Source organism: Physella acuta, unplaced genomic scaffold (assembly GCF_028476545.2).
Source record: "Physella acuta isolate Inbredline_101_S28 unplaced genomic scaffold, ASM2847654v3 ptg000367l, whole genome shotgun sequence".
In the NCBI taxonomy this organism is placed as follows: domain Eukaryota; kingdom Metazoa; phylum Mollusca; class Gastropoda; family Physidae; genus Physella; species Physella acuta.
This window is the reverse complement of record NW_026731886.1, coordinates 598,841-618,709: the sequence shown is the minus strand read 5'-3', so window position 1 is coordinate 618,709 and position 19,869 is coordinate 598,841. Positions and strand designations below refer to the sequence as shown.

Genomic DNA, 19,869 nt, shown 5'->3' with positions numbered 1-19,869 from the left:
ATAACAGGGGATGGGAACTCGGGCTATAGACATGATTTTTAATCCATTTTAAATACTTAAAGTTTTAAAAATAGAATAAAATCTCGTAGACAAATTAATTGCACACCAAGTGAACGCCAAATAAAAAAGCGCATAATAGTGCGCAATATTATTATTACTTTTAAAATTTACATTAGTTTTTTGAGAAATCGGAAGTAGCGTAAAGTACTACTTCCAGTCAACGGAAATGACTCAAAATTTAATAGAAGGTAGAGAATTAGATCTTTTACTTACGTATGAAATTTCATTTATCTATCTGAAATAGTACTCAAGTTATAGGCTTTTGAAAAATTCAAAGTAGGAAAAGTACCACTTCCGGTTATCGGAAATCGCTCAAAAGTTGATACGGATGTACGATTTTGATTAAATACTTATATATGAAATTTCATCAACCTAGCTGTAACAGTACTCAAGTTATCGTGTTTACACACGGACAGACAGACAGACACACAGACACACAGACATACGGACAAGATTGCAAAATTATGTTTTTCCGTATCAGTGAGGTGTGAAACGTCGAGATTTGTAAAAATCTCGATTTTTTTTTTTTTTTTTTTGCACGATTACAAGACTTTCTCTATACTTCGTATATACGAGAAAGTAAAAATGTATTGGAAACTACTGTAGATGTGCATCTTTGTGCTCGATTTGTACACACCTTGTTTTCTAATCACACCGAAGACTTGCGCATTTAATGATCCACATAACTGATTCGATTTTAAAATCAATATTCGTCTAGCAAAAAAATTAATTAGCTCAATTTCAATGTATAACAGCATCGATTTATTACCATTTTTTAACTAGCCATCAGCGGCTTAGTTTGCTGCTTGATTTTCGATGACATTAAAGAATATAATTCTTTAATGTAAGTCGTGAAGTAACTATTTATTGTTTCCCGTCGTACAGTCACAGCATCAGATTGTCTATGATTCAGGCTACACTTATGGCCAGTGTTATACAAGGAAAGATATATTGCCATTATTGCTCTTGCCGTACCCGTTATTTTGATGTAGACACAACGCTCAGCTCTGGTCGATACTCACACACTGACCAGTCCAGCCTGCACACCATTCAGTGCCGTGATTGGGCTGAGGCTATCCCTACCATGTCAACAAATGCTGCACCTAGATTTATCACACACTGACCAGTCCAGCCCGCACACCATTCAGTGCCGTGATTGGGCTGAGGCTATCCCTACCATGTCAACAAATGCTGCACCTAGATTTCCTCTGATTACATCTACACAACAGTTGTTTTAAATCGATACAGGCACTTAACTGGTGTAATTATGATTGGAGCCCCCGATACATCAAGTTTGCCGCGACATGAAGCGTGCCTCCACGGGCCGCTGGAATCGTATCAGAGTTTCTAATCCTAGCCTTGCTGTAGCAGGATCGATGGATCAGTGTAAGCAATGGTTTTACCCCGGCCACCGTGCGCTAATGCGAGAAATATTTGCTAGCGACAGATGAAATCGTGCTGGCTTTATGAACTCAGCGCCTAATGGCTTGTTGTGGTAACTACTGCGGTAATGGGCTGCTGCCAGTGCAGTAGAGAGGCTTTACTCTGTTCCCTAGCTGATGGCAAGGTAACAACAGTTGTTAACCAGGGCTCATACTGGCCCAACATTCACCAACCGCCCAAACGTTGACCAACTGGCCCAACATTGACCAACTGGCCAAACATTCACCAACTGGCCAAACATTCACCAACTGGCCCAACATTACCAACTGGCCCAACATTGACCCACTGGCCCAACATTACCAAGTGGCCAAACATTCACCAACTGGCCCAACATTCACCAACTGGCCCAACATTGACCAACTGGCCAAACATTGACCAACTGGCCAAACATTGATCAACTGGCCCAACATTGACCAACTGGCCCAACATTGACCAACTGGCCCAACATTACCAAGTGGCCAAACGTTGACCAACTGGCCCAACATTACCAAGTGGCCAAACGTTGACCAACTGGCCCAACATTACCAACTGACCCAACATTGACCAACTGGCCCAACATTACCAAGTGGCCAAACATTACCAAGTGGCCAAACATTGATCAACTGGCCCAACATTACCAAGTGGCCAAACATTACCAAGTGGCCAAACATTACCAAGTGGCCAAACATTACCAAGTGGCCAAAATTACCAACTAGCCAAACATTCACCAACTGGCAAAACATTGACCAACTTGCCAAACATTGATCAAATGGCCAAATGTTGACCGATTTGCCAAACGTTGACCAGCTGGCCAAACATTGATCAACTGGCCAAACGTTGACCGATTGGCCCAACACTGAACAGCGGTACAACATCGACCAACTCGTCAAACATTGACCGTCTGGACAGACATTGGCCAACTGGCCCAATTTTAGCCGCTGGCTCCTGATGTTTTATTGAAGATGGTAGTTTACCCGCTCCTCCGTGCGACACTTCCGCTGACCAGGAAATAACTCCAGCAGACGACAATAGAGATAGACATCTCCGAGCCTGAAGAGTTCCTTCAATAATTGACTGGCTCTCTGGTCGGTGTACGGCTGACGCCTTCACGTGAAGCCAACACAGCAAGGATCGTTGGCTCTGGGGCCTTCACACTCTGGTCACGTCAATGGTAGCTACCCATTGGTTATCTAGCTGTATGGCTATGATGGTTATCTAGCTGTATGGGCATGGCTATGATGGTTATCTAGCTGTATGGCTATGATGGTTATCTAGCTGTATGGGCATGGCTATGATGGTTATCTAGCTGTATGGCTATGATGGTTATCTAGCTGTATGGGCATGGCTATGATGGTTATCTAGCTGTATGGCTATGATGGTTATCTAGCTGTATGGCTATGATGGTTATTTAGCTGTATGGCCACGGCTATGATGGTTATCTAGCTGTATGGGCATGGCTATGATGGTTATCTAGCTGTATGGCTATGATGGTTATTTAGCTGTATGGCCACGGCTATGATGGTTATCTAGCTGTATGGGCATGGCTATGATGGTTATCTAGCTGTATGGGCATGGCTATGATGGTTATCTAGCTGTATGGCTATGATGGTTATCTAGCTGTATGGCTATGATGGTTATTTAGCTGTATGGCCACGGCTATGATGGTTATCTAGCTGTATGGGCATGGCTATGATGGTTATCTAGCTGTATGGGCATGGCTATGATGGTTATCTAGCTGTATGGGCATGGCTATGATGGTTATCTAGCTGTATGATTGCTTCCATTGTTTCATTCTTTTATCTAGTCTAATTGAGAATGACCCGTTTGTAGGTTTAATCAGTGGCGTAGCAACCGTGTAACCAAGGTCAGTCCTCCGAGGTCAGCCCCGAGCTCTTTCATTTGAAATAGATCAATATAGAATCTAGATATTTGATACTTTTATTTTGGTTTTCTTCATTATTTGTAAGAAAATAACACAGTATTCGGAATCGTACTCTACTCCATCGAGTCCTTGTACACAGTAATGTGTGATTCTAGTTGAGCTCTTCTTTTATGCTTGTGATTTATTTAGGTTGCCCCACAGAACCCTATTTTGTCGCTATCTTATTTCCTACCTATACGAGCATTGCTTCCATTGTTTGATGACCAGTTCACCAGTAATTCTCTTCCGTTAGTTAAGTCTTCCATTTAGATTCTTGTTAAGTAGTCAGTCTAGGCTGCTGAACACTTTTTAAAGCTAGCATCAAATTGAAAGAAAGGCTTGAGGGCAGAAACATCCTTGACTAAAAAATCGACTCAGTTATCATGCAACGCTTGATCCGTTCAGAAAAATCATCTTAAAATTAAACCCAGCCGATTAGAACATAATCTTATGATTTTATTTAGCCGTTAAAAAAAAAGTATCGTATAATAAAAATGTAGTCCTTAAGAAAATCCGCTGTAGTGAAATAGACCTTGGTAGCGCAGCTATTTATTTAAAATCATCTCAGTGCTCAATGTCGCCAATCAATAGTAATTGATTATTGATTTCTCTCTCCACATCCTAACAACATCAACATAATCTTTTGTTTTCCTGTATGATCACAGCATAACCTAATCCATTGTTTGCCTGCCCGGGCCTCGCTAAGAATAGCACGATTGTGGCGACATGTTTCATTGCGCTGTTAGATCCGGCCATGCAATAGATCCGTTATTTTTAGCATTCCGTGAGTATTTTAATGCTAACACGCTAGGGAGTGTCTCAGGCTTATAGCTATATACTCATTGTATAGTAGACCTAAGAATGCCATCACGCAGGATTGGACGTGCGTGACATGACTGAGCACTGAGTACTAGCACTGCGGGGTTTATGATGCGGTACGGAGGGTCCCACGTTCAGCAGCTTGTATGATGGACTACGTCGATCTACGTCTTGGTAATTACAACATGCATGAGTGTTGATCTACGTCTTGATGATTACAACATGCATGAGTGTTGATCTACGTCTTGATGATTACAACATGCATGAGTGTTGATCTACGTCTTGATGATATTTCCCTGAAATTACTACATCTTTCAAATTCTATTAGATAAATCGTTATTTTTAAATGTAATACTTAATTACCGATTGCAATTAGTTTTACAGCTTACTTTTTTTGCAACCAAATCTGTATATACAGTTATAGTAAATGGTAAGAGATTAAAGCATGAATAGAGTTTACTTAAACGTACATTGGTATACAAACGCGCAATGTATGCTGTCTGCATCTAGTACTCGAAACTTACACAAAGGTGACTTCATCAAAGTGACATAAGGTCACACAACTCATGTTAAAAGTAGCACATTTAAACCTGTTATTGCTAAACTCAAATTAGCTACGGGCAGCTGTTTTTGGCGTTCTTCACAGGTTTTAAGTTTTAAGCACATGGGCAAGTTCACTTTACTGTTCACACATCTCTGTTCATTACGAGTAACTGCGAGAAGAATTTTCAGAAAGCTAATTATTCTTTTTCTTCATTTATCTGATCCACATGTTGAATGTAGTTGAACGTTTTCTCTCGCTACTAAAGTTTTCCCGGTCTTTTCCCAGTCTTTTCGTACACTTATTTTATGCCAGAGTGAGGTTGAGTACATCTACATTTTCCGACTAGTTTGTCCCATAAGTTGTGCCAGAATGTTATTCTTTACATTTATTCAGTCCCCCCCCCCCCCCCCCCACCTCCCCATAAAAGTATGTAGTCGACGTTTCAGTAAAAAAAAAATGAGATACTAAAATCGCATAAAATTGACAATGGAAGTAAAGTCTTTGTAACCTGTGCTTTATGTTGAGCTGTTAAACTTCATTACATTTTATCTTAAATAATTTCCCAAAAATGTATCAAGGGATGCGATCTCTTCTAACAAATGCATAGTTTTAAATATAAGAAAAATTAAAATAATCCCAAACAAAATCTTAACTAAAGAGTTGAACGAACCCAGTCAATATTAAAAACATGACAGAGAACTGAAGTTCTAATACAAAAGCACGTTTTACGTAAAAGGCTTTTCTATATTACTTTAATTGTTAGTAGATGTGGCAGGTTCCAAGTTGGTATTTCTTTAGTCTGTACGTTTTGTTATATTCTGTCTCAAGTCTGTCCGTTTCGTTATATTCTGTCTCAAGTCTACCCTGTTCTGTTATTCTACCGACTTTATTTTTGTAGCATATCATTTATTGAATAAAATAGAGTAAATACGAGGATGAAAACGGTAAGAATTGCTGTTTAGCACGGTAGGTTGGATTTGGATATTTGATGATCAACCAGTATAAAGGTGTCAGTCATTCACATAGTTGGAGCTACTAAAACATTTTTGTGGTAACTGTTGGTCTGAAATAATTGAATGGAGATAACGAAAAGAAATATCCTCGATTTTGGATGGACAAATGTTTTATAATATGTTTCTTGAAGTTATTAAATATATTTAGTTTTTCAAGAAACGTTGCCTAAATTATTGAAAATGTCTTACCGTCGACCTTTCTAGAAATTTTTGTTTCTGATTTGTCGCATTAGAAGTTACTAAGAGTATCAAATAGTTCCGGGAATCTTTTAAAGCGGTTCTCTTACTAGTGCCTCTTCACAAAATATACTAGCTTTTTAATAGAATTGGCACACTCTAAGTGTAGTATTTCATTTAAAACTATCGAAATATTTTTATCAACCTAGTTTTCTATGTGAATAACACAAAGCACAACATTTTGATCTTTTAATGTAAGCAACCATTTTTCTTCCCCGCCTTACTAGGAGCACCATGGCAGCAGGGGATGTTATTTATTTACTGGTACACCACTGACACATAAGTACGTTGTTTAAAGCTTGCGCAGCATATATCTTTGGAGGCGGTAGTGCTTTCTAATGATTTATAGAACAACATTACTTGAGCCGAACTGCCTTGATCAATACATCTCTAGTAAGGTATCAATACGGCAGCGCTATCTCTAATACCGAGAATTTTTCTCTTTCAACTGATGAACAGTAAAGTTAACTATTACCATGATTTCACGACTTTCATCTTTTTAACCTATGCTAACATTTACAGTTACATTATATTTGCACATAGATTATGACTTTCCCAGAATTAGGTGTGAGTAATGATATGTAATTACTGTCTTCACTAATGCAGTTCATAGGTGCACCATGAACAGTAACTGAAGACTATAAAAAGTCTATAGTCTTCCTTTACTTCATTTAGAAATGCCCCCCCCCCCCCCCACCACCACATTAGATGTACAGCATTGCGTGCTGACACAACACAAGCGACTTGATGCTTTAGCTATGGGCGAACAGCTCAATTATGTTAATGTACCATTTGGGTAAACCCGGTTATTCCTGATACAGCGTGGAGGATCAGGACGACACACCCTCTTTCCCATCCTCTATGGATTTTTAAACAGCGTCAGTCACTAGCCTATATGACGCACATTTGCAAAACGATGTAGATATCTCAAAGGTCACGGTTTAGCTAGTATATTAGCATGTCTTCTGGAATTCGATTCATGCTATTTTTATGTACACCTTGGTTGGTGAGAAAGACCAGTTTATGTGCAGCCCTAGGTTTGTCCTGTGATGTTATAGTTCTCCTCCTCAGGTAATATGTTTCTGTATGCCTGCCTGTCACAGTACACTGAGCCTCTTACAGCACTCGCTAACACAGGTCACACAGTTCGGTACAATCACATGTCACAAGTATGACAACTCTGGCACATGTCTCAAGTGTGACAACTGCTGCAGCTGTCACAAGTCACAAGTGTGACAAATGTTGCAGCGTGACATGTCTCAAGTGTGACAGCTGCTGCAGCCAGTTTCTGTCACATGTCACACATCTCTAGCCTGTAAACGCCGCTATACTCCGCATGATGACGTCACCCAACGGACGCCCCACTTGTTGCGCCCAGGTCTGTAAAAAAGCTCCTATCGATTTGACCATTGACTTGCTCTCCCAATGTACCGGTCGTCTGTAGCATACCACTACCGCTGTACTGGTTTATTCAGGAGATCTACACGACTCAACAAGCCATTGACCTATTACACCTTCTCATTAGGGCTGCCTTAGTCTTAGGACCTATTGCATCTTCTCATTGGAATGGGGTTCTTTGCAAGACCTACTGCAACTTCATAGTTGGGCTGGCGTTAGTTGTATGATCTCTTACACCTTCTCATTACGGCTGGCCTTAGTCTTATGACCTATTGCACCTTCTCATTAGGGTTGGCCTTAGGCTTATGACCTATTGCATCTTCTCATTAGGGCTGGCCTTAGTCTTATGACCTATTGCATCTTCTCATTAGGGCTGGCCTTATTCTTATGACCTATTGCATCTTCTCATTAGGGCTGGCCTTACTCTTATGACCTATTGCACCTTCTCATTAGGGCTGGCCTTAGTCTTATGACCTATTGCATTTTCTCATTATGGCTGGCCTTAGTCTTATGACCTATTGCATCTTCTCATTAGGGCTGGCCTTAGTCTTATGACCTATTGCATCTTCTCATTAGGGCTGGCCTTAGTCTTATGACCTATTGCATCTTCTCATTAGGGCTGGCCTTAGTCTTATGACCTATTGCATCTTCTCATTACGGCTGGCCTTAGTCTTATGACCTATTGCATCTTCTCATTAGGGCTGGGATTAGTCTTATGACCTATTGCACCTTCTCATTAGGGCTGGCCTTAGTCTTATGACCTATTGCATCTTCTCATTAGGGCTGGCCTTAGTCTTATGACCTATTGCATCTTCTCATTAGGGCTGGCCTTACTCTTATGACCTATTGCATCTTCTCATTAGGGCTGGCCTTAGTCTTAAGACCTATTGCATCTTCTCATTACGGCTGGCCTTAGTCTTATGACCTATTGCATCTTCTCATTAGGGCTGGGATTAGTCTTATGACCTATTGCACCTTCTCATTAGGGCTGGCCTTAGTCTTATGACCTATTGCATCTTCTCATTAGGGCTGGCCTTAGTCTTATGACCTATTGCATCTTCTCATTAGGGCTGGCCTTAGCCTTATGGCCTATTGCACCTTCTCATTAGGGCTGGCCTTAGTCTTATGGCCTATTACACCTTCTCATTAGGGCTGGCCTTAGTCTTATGACCTATTGCATCTTCTCATTAGGGCTGGCCTTAGTCTTATGACCTATTGCATCTTCTCATTAGGGCTGGCCTTAGTCTTAAGACCTATTGCATCTTCTCATTACGGCTGGCCTTAGTCTTATGACCTATTGCATCTTCTCATTAGGGCTGGGATTAGTCTTATGACCTATTGCATCTTCTCATTACGGCTGGCCTTAGTCTTATGACCTATTGCATCTTCTCATTACGGCTGGCCTTAGTCTTATGACCTATTGCATCTTCTCATTAGGGCTGGGATTAGTCTTATGACCTATTGCATCTTCTCATTAGGGCTGGCCTTAGTCTTATGACCTATTGCATCTTCTCATTAGGGCTGGCCTTAGTCTTATGACCTATTGCATCTTCTCATTAGGGCTGGCCTTAGTCTTATGACCTATTGCACCTTCTCATTACGGCTGGCCTTAGTCTTATGGTCTATTGCATACTTTTTTCTTGTTGCATAATTGTTTAAGTCTTTTGTATCCTCATCTGTATGAAAGTAACAGTACACGAGTCCTTGCTTGCAGCACGTATGAAGCTTTCTACTCAGTTTGGTATATGAGGCCACTTTGTTTAACAATAACGGCATTGGATGCCGATAGCAAGACATTCACAGATATGATTGGCGACTTCACTGTTCCAATTAATAAATTATTTTTACTAACTGTTCATTAGAATTGTATACACATGGATATATTAAATTGAAAAAAAATGTTTGAATATGTTTCAATCAAACGTGACATTGGTGGATTAGAATCTAGTAGGTAAAGAATCCATGCAAGAATAGGCAAGTAAATAAATTACGGCACACTCTTAAGTCTAAGTAAATAGTTATGAATACCAGGACATGGCCCATCATCAACTTGTTGAATACCAGGACATGGCCCATCAACTTGTTGAATACCAGGACATGGCCCATCAACTTGTTGAATACCAGGACATGGCCCATCAACTTGAATACCAGGACATGGCCCATCAACTTGTTGAATACCAGGACATGGCCCATCAACTTGAATACCAGGACATGGCCCATCAACTTGTTGAATACCAGGACATGGCCCATCAACTTGTTGAATATCAGGACATGGCCCATCAACTTTTTGAATACCAGGACATGGCCCATCAACTTGTTGAATACCAGGACATGGCCCATCAACTTTTTGAATACTAGGACATGGCCCATCAACTTTTTGAATACCAGGACATGGCCCATCAACTTGTTGAATACTAGGACATGGCCTATCAACTTGTTAAATACTAGGACATGGCCCATCAACTTGTTGAATACCAGGACATGGCCCATCAACTTGTTGAATACCAGGACATTGCCAATCTACTAATTAAATACCGGTTCTACGCAGTTCACATTTTGTCTGCTAATTAATGCATAATTAATTATTAGAAATATGTGATTTGCATCCATTCACACACCCTGTCCCTTGTTTACAAGTGGGCCCATCATTATATGGAGTTAACAGAACTAAGCTCATTAATTATTTATAATCTTCCCTCGAAGAGATGCTGCCTTTAATATCCTGACGGTTTTCCTTAGGTGACCATGGGCTTGGCCTAGTTCCTTTAAGAAACAAATTCTTGGATATCTTTTACTTGTCTACATTTTAAAACAAAGCAACTTAATGGTTCTAGACCTCAGTCTGGTGCTGGTCCTAGGCTTCAGTCTATTGTGGTGCTGGTCCTAGGCTTCAGTCTATTGTGGTGCTGGTCCTAGGCTTCAGTCTATTGTGGTGCTGGTCCTGGGCCCCAGTCTATTGTGGTGCTGGGCCTCAGTCTATTGTGGTGCTGGTCCTAGGCTTCAGTCTATTGTAGTGCTGGTCCTGGGCCTCAGTCTATTGTGGTGCTGGTCCTGGGCCTCAGTCTATTGTGGTGCTGGTCCTGGGCCTCAGTCTATTGTAGTGCTGGTCCTGGGCCTCAGTCTATCGTGGTGCTGGTCCTGGGCCTCAGTCTATTGTAGTGCTGGTCCTAGGCTTCAGTCTATTGTAGTGCTGGTCCTGGGCCTCAGTCTATTGTAGTGCTGGTCCTGGGCCTCAGTCTATTGTGGTGATGGTCCTGGGCCTCAGTCTATTGTGGTGCTGGTCCTGGGCCTCAGTCTATTGTAGTGCTGGTCCTAGGCTTCAGTCTATTGTAGTGCTGGTCCTGGGCCTCAGTCTATTGTGGTGCTGGTCCTGGGCCTCAGTCTATTGTGGTGCTGGTCCTGGGCCTCAGTCTATTGTAGTGCTGGTCCTAGGCTTCAGTCTATTGTAGTGCTGGTCCTGGGCCTCAGTCTATTGTGGTGCTGGTCCTGGGCCTCAGTCTATTGTGGTGCTGGTCCTGGGCCTCAGTCTATTGTGGTGCTCGTCCTGGGCCTCAGTCTATTGTGGTGCTGGTCCTGGGCCTCAGTCTATTGTGGTGCTGGTCCTGGGCCTCAGTCTATTGTGGTGCTGGTCCTGGGCCTCAGTCTATTGTGGTGCTGGGCCTGGGCCTCAGTCTATTGTGGTGCTCGTCCTGGGCCTCAGTCTATTGTGGTGCTGGTCCTCAGTCTATTCTGGTGCTGGTCCTAGGCTTCAGTCTATTGTGGTGCTCGTCCTGGGCCTCAGTCTATTGTGGTGCTGGTCCTGGGCCTCAGTCTATTGTGGTGCTGGGCCTGGGCCTCAGTCTATTGTGGTGCTGGGCCTGGGCCTCAGTCTATTGTGGTGCTGGTCCTGGGCCTCAGTCTGGTGCTGGTCCTGGGCCTCAGTCTATTGTGGTGCTGGTCCTGGGCCTCAGTCTATTGTGGTGCTGGTCCTGGGCCTCAGTCTATTGTGGTGCTGGTCCTGGGCCTCAGTCTGGTGCTGGTCCTGGGCCTCAGTCTATTGTGGTGCTGGTCCTGGGCCTCAGTCTATTGTGGTGCTGGGCCTCAGTCTATTGTGGTGCTGGTCCTGGGCCTCAGTCTATTGTGGTGCTGGTCCTGGGCCTCAGTCTATTGTGGTGCTGGTCCTAGGCTTCAGTCTATTGTGGTGCTGGTCCTGGGCCTCAGTCTGGTGCTGGTCCTGGGCCTCAGTCTATTGTGGTGCTGGTCCTGGGCCTCAGTCTATTGTGGTGCTGGTCCTAGGCTTCAGTCTATTGTGGTGCTGGTCCTGGGCCTCAGTCTATTGTGGTGCTGGTCCTAGGCTTCAGTCTATTGTAGTGCTGGTCCTAGGCTTCAGTCTATTGTGGTGCTGGTCCTGGGCCTCAGTCTATTGTGGTGCTGGTCTTGGGCCTCAGTCTATTGTGGTGCTGGTCCTGGGCCTCAGTCTGGTGCTGGTCCTGGGCCTCAGTCTATTGTGGTGCTGGTCCTGGGCCTCAGTCTATTGTGGTGCTGGTCCTGGGCCTCAGTCTATTGTGGTGCTGGTCCTGGGCCTCAGTCTATTGTGGTGCTGGTCCTAGGCTTCAGTCTGGTCCTGGGCCTCAGTCTATTGTGGTGCTGGGCCTCAGTCTATTGTGGTGCTGGTCCTAGGCCTCAGTCTATTGTGGTGCTGGTCCTGAGCCTCATTCTATTGTGGTGATGGTCCTGGGCCTCAGTCTATTGTGGTGCTGGTCCTGAGCCTCATTCTATTGTGGTGATGGTCCTGGGCCTCAGTCTATTGTGGTGCTGGTCCTGGGCCTCAGTCTATTATGGTGCTGGGCCTCAGTCTATTGTGGTGCTTCACAACGTTCTCTATCAACTCCAACCTCATCAGTGCCAGTGTTTGGGTTTACTAGCAGCACGATGATGCCAAACTATTTTCTTGTTTTATTCAATTGTTGGGCCATTTTTGAATAACCCTCCCCCAACCCCCTCTCCATTAGATCAATAGAAATATTTGAAATACCCTCCCGATGTAGACCGAATTATTGATTTCAGCGCCGGCGTGTGGTTGATCTATGTGCTCACTCCATCGATTGCTGCCACCCATACAACATACACACTACACACACAACATACACGCTACACTCATCAACCTGCCACCCATACACACCCATACACACTACACACATCAACCTGCCACCCATACAACATGCACACTACACACATCAACCTGCCACCCATACAACATACACACTACACACATCAACCTACCACCCATACAACATACACAATACACACATCAACCTACCACCCATACAACATACAACATGCACACTACACACATCAACCTGTCACCCATACAACATGCACACTACACACATCAACCTACCACCCATACAACATACAACATACACACTACACACATCAACCTGTCACCCATACAACATGCACACTACACACATCAACCTGCCACCCATACAACATACACACTACACACATCAACCTACCACCCATACAACATACACACTACACATATCAACCTACCACCCATACAACATACACACTACACATATCAACCTACCACCCATACAACATGCACACTACACATATCAACCTACCACCCATACAACATACACACTACACATATCAACCTGCCACCCATACAACATACACACTACACACATCAACCTACCACCCATACAACATACAACATACACACTACACACATCAACCTGTCACCCATACAACATGCACACTACACACATCAACCTGCCACCCATACAACATACACAATACACACATCAACCTACCACCCATACAACATACACACTACACACATCAACCTACCACCCATACAACATACACACTACACATATCAACCTGCCAATCATACAACATGCACACTACACACATCAACCTACCACCCATACAACATACACACTACACATATCAACCTGCCAATCATACAACATACACACTACACATATCAACCTGCCAATCATACAACATACACACTACACACATCAACCTACCACCCATACAACATACACACTACACACATCAACCTGCCAATCATACAACATACACACTACACACATCAACCTGCCACCCATACAACATACACACTACACACATCAACCTGCCACCCATACAACATACACACTACACACATCAACCTGCCACCCATACAACATACACACTACACACATCAACCTGCCACCCATACAACATACAACATACACACATCAACCTGCCACCCATACAACATACACACTACACACATCAACCTGCCACCCATACAACATGCACACTACACACATCAACCTGCCACCCATACAACATACACACATCAACCTACCACCCATACAACATACACACTACACACATCAACCTGCCACCCATACAACATGCACACTACACACATCATTCGCGGAAACCCATACAACATACACACTACACATATCGTTCGCGGAAACCCATACAACATACAAATTACATACATTCACCTCCGACCCATACAGCATATACAATACACATCATCTGACAACTCTACCCATGTATATAAGTTTAACCACAAACTTTAGTGTAGATCTGACCATCACCACATTGATATCTACACATTATTGACTGTAAAAACATGATTGGCTGTGACAGCTTGACACTACAACCGGTGCTATGCCGACACTGTAATCGGTAATTCAAACGAGATGTAACACTACCGTTTAATTGTGCAATCATAACGATTGTTTGATGGCTGTTATAACGCTTAATTAGACGGTCATTGGCCTACAAACCATGTATGTTTTCGTGACATTCTTTCACGTGCAACCTTGTACGTTTGGCTGCCAGACCAGGAACGAATGTCTAAAACCTAAGGACGTACCCTTACCTTAAACATATCACTGAATGAAACTAGAAGCCAGTAACAGCACACATCCTTTTTATATCCTAGATGAGAGTAGCGCGCCCCTGTCAGCCAGGACGACTGGATCCACTGGCCGGCTGGCACCTAGCTGGTGGGCTCACTGCCGTCTTACAGGCACCTTGCTCACCGACTGTGACGAGGCGGCCCTCGCACGACACTTCCTCGAATCAATCGTTTCACTCAAGCATGACTGATAGTACTCACTGCGCCCGTACCTCCACGCGCTGCCGTGTTTATCTGTTGAATGCGCGCATCAACCGGCGGTTGACCGGTCCGACTGGTGCCCGCCCCCTCCACTGTCGTTAAGACCTAGCACATGTCTCATTGATTGAATGATGCCTGGGCTTAGCCAGAGGGACGGGGTTAAGAGATAGTAATCACAGGCTGGACCCTGACGCTAACACGGTAACGTCCAGTTGGTTTGGGTAGACACCTCGAGGGTTGGGATGTAAACATTAGGCTTGCTCTCTCCATGGGGAGGAGGAGGGAGTATTGGTGACTTTTCAAATCGTTAAATATCTTGTTACGACCTAAGTCATTTTCTTTGCTGCAATATTCTCAGTGGCACGATGACTGCTGTAATAGACATGATGTAATCAATGACCTGATGTAGTCACTGCTGTAATAGACATGATGTAAATCAATGACCTGATGTAGTCACTGCTGTAATAGACATGATGTAAATCAATGGCCTGATGTAGTCACTTCTGTAATAGATATGATGTAATCAATGCCCTGATGTAGTCACTTCTGTAATAGATATGATGTAAATCAATGGCCTGATGTGGTCAGTACTTGCAGTCAGTACTGTGGCCCATGTAAACGATGACCTTATCAAGTAAAGAGTGCTATAATGTCTTGTGATGGCTAGAGAACTACAAGCTTATCAAGTAAAGAGCGCTATAATGTCTTGTGATGGCTAGAGAACTACAAGCTCTAGCTAGGCGTGCTTTAAATAATTTCACTCCTTTTTACGGCTTGTAGTCACGCCAAGGTCGGCTGACGTTGTGTAGGTGTGGGCCCTTCTTCTCTCTCTCACACTGACAGCTCTCATAATGCTGTTCTAATTCATTCAACTCGTCTCTTGAGTCCAGATTTCCTCTGGGGATGGGACCATGAGACCATCATCTATCGACTGGACTAGAATTACTTTCAGCTCTAGGCATTGATTTTCCTGACCGGTAGCCCAGTGTTAGCCGTCCCTTGCACGAGCTAATCAATGCTACCCTCGTCACGTGATTTCAACTTTTTAATACTGGGATTAAACTTTTACTCAAACTATACTTCCCTGGTGTGTGTACTGGTTTGATTATTTTAGTTGCTATATGTGTGTTGTTTACAATCGTTGACATCGTTCAGATTAGCGGTTTCTGGTTGGTTAGTTTTCACGCTTCGCTAAATGTTGTTTGTTCTTTAGGTTTGTTGATGTTTGTTTCATGTCAATCCCCATCCAATGGATAGAAGTATGTTGCCATACTTAGGCTCTAAAGGCCTGTGTACCCACATGTTATATACACCCGGTTAGTGCCCTATTAGAGGAATTAACCTACCCATCAACAAATTGTAAGGCCATTTTATTCAAGTCTAGCTTTACTTAGACTAATCACTAATGTCAATGGTCGGCTTCATTTGGCCCATCCACCAACGTCTGGCTCTACTTGGCCCATCCACCAATGTCTGGCTCTACTTGGCCCATCCACCAATGTCTGGCTCCACTTGGCCCATCCACCAACGTCTGGCTCTACTTGGCCCATCCACCAACGTCTGGTCCAACCCTACCAACCTCTGGTCCAACCCTACCAACGTCTGGTCCAACCCTACCAACGTCTGGTCCAACCCTACCAACGTCTGGTCCAACCCTACCAACGTCTGGTCCAACCCTACCAACCTCTGGTCCAACCCTACCAACGTCTGGTCCAACCCTACCAACGTCTGGTCCAACCCTACCAACGTCTGGTCCAACCCTACCAACGTCTGGTCCAACCCTACCAACCTCTGGTCCAACCCTACCAACGTCTGGTCCAACCCTACCAACGTCTGGTCCAACCCTACCAACGTCTGGTCCAACCCTACCAACGCCCCCAGCTGATGGTACTCGTTCGCTCATTGCGCTTGATTCAACCCGCGTCTATCGATTCACCTTTTATTCACTTTAATTTCAAAGTTTCGATCTAAAACAACACTGGTGGGCAAACGTTGGACTGTTTTCTCAAAGTATTGACACGCGTCAATGTTTGGTCAGATTGTTATTGAACGTAGGACTGTTTGACCAACATCAGTTGAGATCTTACCATCCTGCCAGCTACAGTTAGATTGAGCCATTGCCTGTGGGGGATGTTTACCTATTTTAATGTAATTATGACTAATTGACAACCAATTTAATTTAAACCTTTAATGATCTCTAATGATCAAACGATTAAGCTTTAATTTTACCTCTTGTTTAGCCAAACGATCATCATTTATTTGAAAGTTATAAAAAATAACCCCAATATAACATAACTGCTTAATATTAAACCGTCACTATTTGAATAACGGCCACTATTGATGTAATAGACTTGACTGGCGTGTGCCTCTCTCTGCGCCCTGCTAGTCAGCTTACATTCCAGCATTACATTTGCTTAAAAACTTCGCCAAATAGCACTCCAATTGATTTTCACACGGTTTCATTTCTTTTATTTCCATGTGCATCGAGTAAAATTTTGGTCGTCCAGTGACATAAAAAGATAATTTTACCGCCCTAATGAACTGTCAGTGAGTTTACCGGTAAGTCACCTGGCGCCTTAGAACTAAAGTTTGTATTGAGTGCTCGAACCTAGCGATAATCCCATTAATTCTAACCATAGACGATCTATATAAACCAAAGACACGGCAAGCAATAGTTCTCAAAATTGAGCTCACGACATCATCACTGCATGTGGGTGTATTACTTCTTCAGCTTTTGAATATTTTTAAAGCTCTTTTCATAAATGTACATGTATTTGAATAATTTTTAAATTAATTTTTGTTATTTTAACTGCCTTGATAATGATTATATAATAATAAGCTTTAGAAATAAATAGAAACCATGAAACGTATTATCTTGTGTGTAATTATAACACAAGGAAATAGGTCTAAAGTGAAAGCCATCTTTGTCGCATCTCTATATCTAAATGACCCGGAGACAATTGACCAATGGCAATGCTACTGTAGGCGGGGGAAGCTAGGTGGGAGGTAATGTCCTGCATCCCAACACCCCAGCACCAGCTTAACACATCCGACATGACACCACACCACATCTCACACCACACCACATCTCGTATGACACCACAACACATCACATCTGACACCACACCACATCTGACACCACACCATATCTCGTATGACACCACAACACATCACATCTGACACCACACCACATCTGACACCACACCATATCTCGTATGACACAACACCACATCTCTTATGACACCACACCACATCTCATATCACACCACATCTGACACCACACCACATCTCATATCACATCACACCACATCTGACACCACACCATATCTCGTATGACACAACACCACATCTCTTATGACACCACACCACATCTCATATCACATCACACCACATCTGACACCACACCACACCTGACACCACACCACATCTGACACCACACATCACGTCTGACACCACACCACATCACGTCTCGTATGACACCACAACACATGACATCTAACACCACACCACACTACATCTGACACCACACCACATCTCATATCACACCACACCACATCTCATATGACACCACACCACATCTCATATGACACCACACCACATCTCATATGACACCACACACCACATCTGACACCACACCACATCTCATATGACACCACACCACATCTCGTCTGACACCACACCACATCTCGTATGACACCACACCACATCTCGTATGACACCACACCACATCTCGTATGACACCCAGCACCAAATCATCTCGAAAAGAAATCAATGAACCCATTTCTGCTAAGAAAGTGGAGTGGAAAAAACCAAGAAGTGAAAAAACAAACGTCTAATTAGGTTTGGCTAGATTTGCTAATTACAACGGCGTACAAATGGTCTTTAGAATAAAAAAATCCCACCTTAATGTTCAGTGATCCCGATAATCAATACAAATTAGTGGCTACTAATGAATTTTGCAAGTAGGGGGAGATAATGTATTTACACAACTTGAGACACTGCACTTTCCTAATGGTGGTTGTGTGTCGCCTGATTTTAAGGTGTAGTCAGTTGGTGGGATGGTGGTGTGTCGGCTTGTGAGGTGTAGTCGATGGTGGTGTGTCGGCTTGTGAGGTGTAGTCGATGGTGGTGTGTCGGTTCATGGGGTGTAGTCGTTGGTGGTGTGTCGGTTTATGGGGTGTAGTCGTTGGTGGTGTGTCGGTTTATGGGGTGTAGTCGTTGGTGGTGTGTCGGTTTATGGGGTGTAGTTAGTCGATATATGTAGGCTCCCATAATAAAGTGTTACGGTCTTTGTCGGTTTTTATAGTGTGGTGTTTAATTATGTGTTGTGGTTTAGCCATGTGTGTGTTTTGTTGTGTGTCGTGGTTTAGTCATGTGTGTGTTTTGTTGTGTGTCGTGGTTTAGTCATGTGGTGTTTAGGTGTGTGTTGGCTTGTGTACTGAGGTGTTTAGGTGTGTGTTGGCTTGCACAATGTCAAGTTCAGATGTGCATCGATCAGCAAACTGTTGTGTAGGTGTGTGTATTGTCGATGAACCCATCTACTTGCAATAGAAGCTCAGTGAATTTGCTATTGACGCTATGTACAGCTGTGTATGGCGGTGTACTGTAGGGGTTGAGTCAAATGTTGCAAGATGTTGTTTAATTAGAGCTGTCAAGCGTCAAGATGTTGTAAGTGTCGGAGTATTTCAAGAGTTTTTTGCGCGAGATCAGCTGGCAGGTGCACACGTGGCGGGTGTTGGGTGGTCGCTGCACTAACGAGCCTTTTCGAGTTGCCATTCAGTGAGTTGCTCGTCAGAGATGACGGTCTAGGAAAACCACTTTCAAACGTCGGGGCGGATCTGCCCATCTTTCCGGTGGAGGCTCGCTAATGCTTAGATCCCTAGTAATTAGATTTGCAATTGATCTTCACTGGATCATGTCTTTGTCTGATGTACTTAGTAGATGATCAGTCTAAACACATGACCTCAACTGTCATGCTAACCATTCCGGCGGCATTTTTGCTGAATCAACCTGTTCGGCTGTGCTGCTTTCTGCCAGCCACTCCGTGTACGGCTGTGCTGGTGTCAGCCCTCGTCTCTGCACGGCTGTGCTGCTATCTGCCCTCGTCTCTGTACGGCTGTGCTGCTATCTGCCCTCGTCTCTGCACGGCTGTGCTGCTATCTGCCCTCGTCTCTGTACGGCTGTGCTGCTATCTGCCCTCGTCTCTGTACGGCTGTGCTGCTATCTGCCCTCGTCTCTGTACGGCTGTGCTGCTATCTGCCCTCGTCTCCGTACGGCTGTGCTGCTATCTGCCCTCGTCTCTGTACGGCTGTGCTGCTATCTGCCCTCGTCTCTG

General features: G+C 43.7%; 2 protein-coding genes across 3 annotated transcripts in view; one reads left to right on the top strand and one right to left on the bottom strand.

Moving 5' to 3' along the window:
- Nucleotides 1-14,394, bottom strand: part of LOC131941624 (uncharacterized) — a 40,036-nt gene extending 25,642 nt beyond the window's left edge. Inside the window, exon 1 of the mRNA XM_059300986.1 lies at nt 14,295-14,394. The gene's annotated coding sequence lies outside the window, so the exon portion shown is untranslated. The remainder of the gene's footprint in view (nt 1-14,294) is intronic.
- LOC131941625 (trafficking protein particle complex subunit 13) overlaps nt 1-19,869 on the top strand; it is a 77,132-nt gene that overhangs the window by 30,988 nt on the left and 26,275 nt on the right. The window lies entirely within an intron of this gene.